This window comes from Orbicella franksi, chromosome 14 (assembly GCF_964199315.1).
Source record: "Orbicella franksi chromosome 14, jaOrbFran1.1, whole genome shotgun sequence".
Taxonomy (NCBI): domain Eukaryota; kingdom Metazoa; phylum Cnidaria; class Anthozoa; order Scleractinia; family Merulinidae; genus Orbicella; species Orbicella franksi.
In genome coordinates, this window is record NC_138158.1 from 6,479,959 (window position 1) to 6,484,850 (window position 4,892).

General features: G+C 40.9%; 1 pseudogene; it reads left to right on the plus strand.

Moving 5' to 3' along the window:
- The first annotated feature begins 3,104 nt into the window (after window positions 1-3,104).
- LOC145468348 (uncharacterized) lies at window positions 3,105-4,682 on the plus strand (annotated as a pseudogene).
- The last annotated feature ends 210 nt before the right edge of the window (window positions 4,683-4,892 follow it).

Genomic DNA, 4,892 nt, shown 5'->3' on the forward strand with positions numbered 1-4,892 from the left:
ATCATGATCATCAGCCAATAGGAACACGTTGCTTGAAGTAATCAGTTCCTAGTGTAATTGCTTTCTGGCATGTGGTCTATTTCGGTTGCAAACAATGACAAAAAAACTAAGTAATCGTGGCGGGTGGGTTTGAAAATAATTCTGAGAAGGCCGCTAATAACACAAGACAAAAAACAGCTGGTGTACAAAGTGGCTCTTTTATAAAGTGGCTCGTCGACAGCTAAATTGCTTGATACACTCGCTCAAAGCAAGCCAGCAAGCAAGCAGGAAACATCACTAGCATCACTGACAGCACACTTAAGGTTATGGAATAAACGCCTTAGCTCTCTAACATTATTCTCAACTATTTGATAAAATTGTAATGGCGCTCAATAATTTTTGCTTTGGCAGATTTCGCTATATTTTTAATCAGTGCCTTTTAAATTTGTAAGTTTGTTACGTTTGACTTTTAGGCTCATATATTTTAATTATCCTGTCTTTTTATTTTCATTTTTAGCATCGGGGACGATGCTCACACTGAGAAGGAGGGCATGTTATGAAGCTCAATAATTTTTATAGAACTCAGTATGTTTGGTTCGTGATCACCAATTTATTATTTTGTAGTTACCACGTTAGTCTTGTGATTCTAGGGCTCGAGTGCCAGCACAGAGAGTCTTATGACTTCAAGTTGTTTATCTCAGTTTATCGAGTACTTAATCTTCGAACAATATAGCTTCCATCGGTCATGTTTGGGTTAGTCTACTGACCTTGGTTAAGTCCTTCACTGAATTTCCTGTTTTGGCTTAAGTTCTTAAGGCTGAGTGTTCTACTCGTTGTATCAAGCGCTTTGCTATTTATTCGCAGGCGTCGCATGAAAGTGTTTGGGTTAGTGTCCTGTAAAGATGTTTAATCCTCCAAGGTCAGTCACCCCGTATGACACACATGTCTACCCATAGGGTATTTAAGTGCGTTTGCACCTGTAAGTTGAGCATCAAAAGTTAGATGAAGATTATGCTAAACAGGAGTCAGTCCGAGAAAGACCAGATTCTCGGTACCTCTCGTTTTAGCCGCAGCAAACCAATAAAATAAAAAGAAAAACAAACCGACCTGTATAGTCACATGTACACATCACGTACCTATTTTTCTTAATTGGCTGGGGTTTTTTTCTTTACTATTTTGAAGAAGTTAAATAAAACGCTCACCCGCAAATTAGAAATTTAACGTTTTTTCCCACCAGGCACGGAGGTGACTTTCTAAAAACAGCAATTGAAATTCTGGGTATATTAAATATCACTGTCAACAATATGATTACTCTTACATGATCGCAGACTGGACTAGTCTTTGACTCTTACTAAAACTGATAGCATATTAACAGGTCTACAGATTGATTTTCTAAATAAATGACTGACGCTGTGATAAACCCACACGCCTTTTCTCGTTATCTCATTGAGGCATGACTCACAGGTCCATCCGCCGGGATGGACTCGTTGCATTCAATATAGCTTGCTGGATTTTCTAATGTTTACTTTGTAACAGTTGCCTTGACAGCCTGTTTACTGCTTTCTTCTAGAATTCCATGCAAATGTCGATTTACATAAAACAGTTTCTTAAGAACCTGTAGGCGCTAGTTCTCAAGCCATACTGGCTATTTTTTTTTCTTTTTTACAATAAGACGATAATTTAGGGGTAGCTCTGGTTTGTTTTGTTGTTTCCCTTTTCGCTTAGGCAACTACACTTATCCTCTAATCCTCTAAGCCACTTCTATCAATAACGTCGTGTAGTAACTAGCTCAGTCACGGCTAGTACTTTAGGTGTTTTGAATACCCGGCGTTCAAGGCATTCCTCGTATAGGACATACAATAGTCATACTAAGCTCGTAGATTGGACCGCTCTGACTCAATTCTAAGAGAGGGCGTCCGGAATAGGCGGACACTAAAAAGTAATATATCAAACCCGAAAGACCGTGTTCTACCACATTTCCAAACACCGAGAAGAGAGTTGAAAATACGACGCGTATTGGAGTATTTTTGACGAACTTCGAGGTGTTTGGAAATGTGATCAGACACTGTCTCGACTGGTTCATATATCTTCTCAATCGAAACTAAAATTACGGAGAAAACGAGGAACTAAAATCATAAAATTCTATCCTAATTAAGATCAGATATCCAAACACCGTTACGTTTATGGTTTCCTTTGTTTTAACTTAATGAATTGATAATGTTTCGAGAAACAAATGTCCAGTCTTTTCCACGTTCAAAAAGTGACTAATTTTCGTTCGACAATGTGATCTCCAGTTTATAGGTAGGAGTTCTTTTAAAGCCATTCTGAAATCGCGCATTCTTATTGCGTAAACCCAAGGATCACAAATCGCGCTGAAATAAGAAATAACAGCCACAGAAACCCAAACTTTTCTTGAGAAACTATCAGTTTTTACGATATTCATATCCGGTGGATTAGCCATCACCTGGACACAGTTAAAAATAAAAGTTGGCATGAAGAAAAATATATACAACCCTGTGATAATCCCAAAGGTGATGCTGTTTTCCTTTGCCGCTTTGTTCTGCGATTTGTTGAGTTTCTGTTATGTTCTCAAGCAAAGGAAAAGTCCTTTTTGTTGCTCGATGAATTCTGAAATAACAGAAGGCTATATATTATACAAACTGGAGTCAGCACAGAGATTATCGCTACACAGATCCAAATTTGCACCAAGCTTTCTTCAGGAACTACGAACACCACAGTTGCGCCCAATACGGCCAAACACCACGAAAATATTATCAAAATTAGACATCTTGTCGAGGTCATTCTGTTGTAATACTGCAAAGGAGAAGTTATTGCGATGTATCTGTCCAACGCAACGTTACTCAAGCTTAATGTTACAGATGTTATAGTAAGGCGAAATACTGCACTGTCAGTTCGTACGAAGATAATTTCTTTACTAGAATGATTGAAGGCAAACTGAAGATTGCCAGTAAATCCGGAGAGAAGTTCTGCCGCAGCCAGTGAAGCCATATAATAACGCGCTGTAGATCGCAGTGAGGGAATGTTTCGGACAACTAAACGAACGGCCAGATTTTGTAGAACGGCCAAAATTCCAGAAATACAACAAATCGTGGTTAGTATGGCAATGAAAGTTACAGACACACTAAATCGTGGATATACCATGGTTAATTAGGAGGATGAATAGGTTTTCAGATCGACGGATTTGGCATTAAAAAGCGCGCGGATTGTGGATTTTTGCGGTAACTCGAGCGGATTGGCGGTGTAGTGTTTGCAAGGTACATTTTGGTGCATCATACATAATATACTTAAGCGCGCAATGTAAGTTGGGAAGTTGATTATTAAAGCAGCATGGCGGACTTCTGGATTTGATTCGTGTGTCGTATCCGTTCATTGCAATAATCCAGTTCCATCGGTTGTGGAACGTGACATCTGGCGACGAGGATTGAAGTTGCAACTGCCCAGACCATGGCGTCAATAAAGATAGACGATTTAACGAGTGTAAAACCCTTCGACCCACATGGTGAACCTTCAGGCGTGGGAAGGCGATGGCAGCGTTGGTTGAAAAGTTTCTCGATGTATGCCGACAGCAAAGGCCTGCTCATCGAAGCGGATAAAGCGGATAATAAAATCCAGAGGAGAGCTTTACTCCTTCATTCTGCTGGCGAAGCTGTTCAAGAAATTTTCGAAACGTTGGCTGACACAGGCGAGGCGAAAGATTATGAAAAAGCGGTGAAGGCTTTGAACGATTATTTCATTCCAAAGGTAAATTCGACTTACCAAAATCACCTGTTCCGCAGCATGGAACAACAGGACGGCGAAACTGTGGCTCAGTTCGTGACGCGATTGAGGCAAGAGGTCAAGGACTGTGACTACGGCGAACAAGCCGAAAACCAGATTCGTGATCAAGTCGTGCAAAGATGTAAATCACATGAATTAAGGAAGAAACTACTGGAAAAAGGTGAGAAATTAACCTTAGAGCTGTTACTTTCGACGGCAGCAAATCACGAGCGAGTTCAATCACAGCTGGAGAATATGGAAGGCAGAAAGGATGTGAATTTGGTCCGCGACAAGCAGGAAGACAAAGAGGAGGAGTCTGTAAAGCGAGCATGCTACAGATGAGGAAAAGTAGGACATTTTGGACGAGACTCTGAATGCCCTGCGAAAGGAAAGACTTGCTATAAGTGTGGAGGAGCTGACCATTTTGGTTCGCAGTGTAGAACGAAAACAGCCAAACCTCTCAAACCTAGACGGGAAGAGAAGACAAAAGGAAAAAAAAAGAAGTCAGTCAGGTATGTGGGAAGTGAAAGAGATGAAGATGAGTATGCATTTACTGTGAATTCCGCTACATCTCCTGAGAAAATAGATGTGACTGTGGGCGGAGTTGTAGTTGCAATGCTGATCGATTCGGGTGCGAGCACCAATGTGATTGACAAAAATCTGTGGTCAAAGTTAAAGCAAGACAAGATTAAGTGTGTGTCGAGAAAGAGTGACAAGAAGCTTTATGCATATGGCAGTAAACAGCCGCTGAACGTTCTAGGAACATTCTCAGCACTGGCAAGAGTAGAGGGGAAAGAAACCGAAGCCGAATTTGTTGTTATTAATGGTGAAGGGGCGGCACTGCTTGGAAGAGAAACTGCCATACAGCTAGGCGTGTTGAAATTAGGAACCCGGATCTGCACTGTGACATCAAATGAGACGATTATGTCCGATTACAAAGAAATCTTTGAAGGTGTGGGAAAGTTAAAGAATTACCAAGTTAAGTTGCATGTGAATCCGGACTGATAATGGCTTCATTAGCCCTTCGCATGTCTACACAAAGGCGTATTTCGTCATTCTGCTTTGGGACTACTACAACTGGACTAACCCACGGGGTCGGGCCCTCTACCGGTTCAATTATGTCCATGGTTACCAGT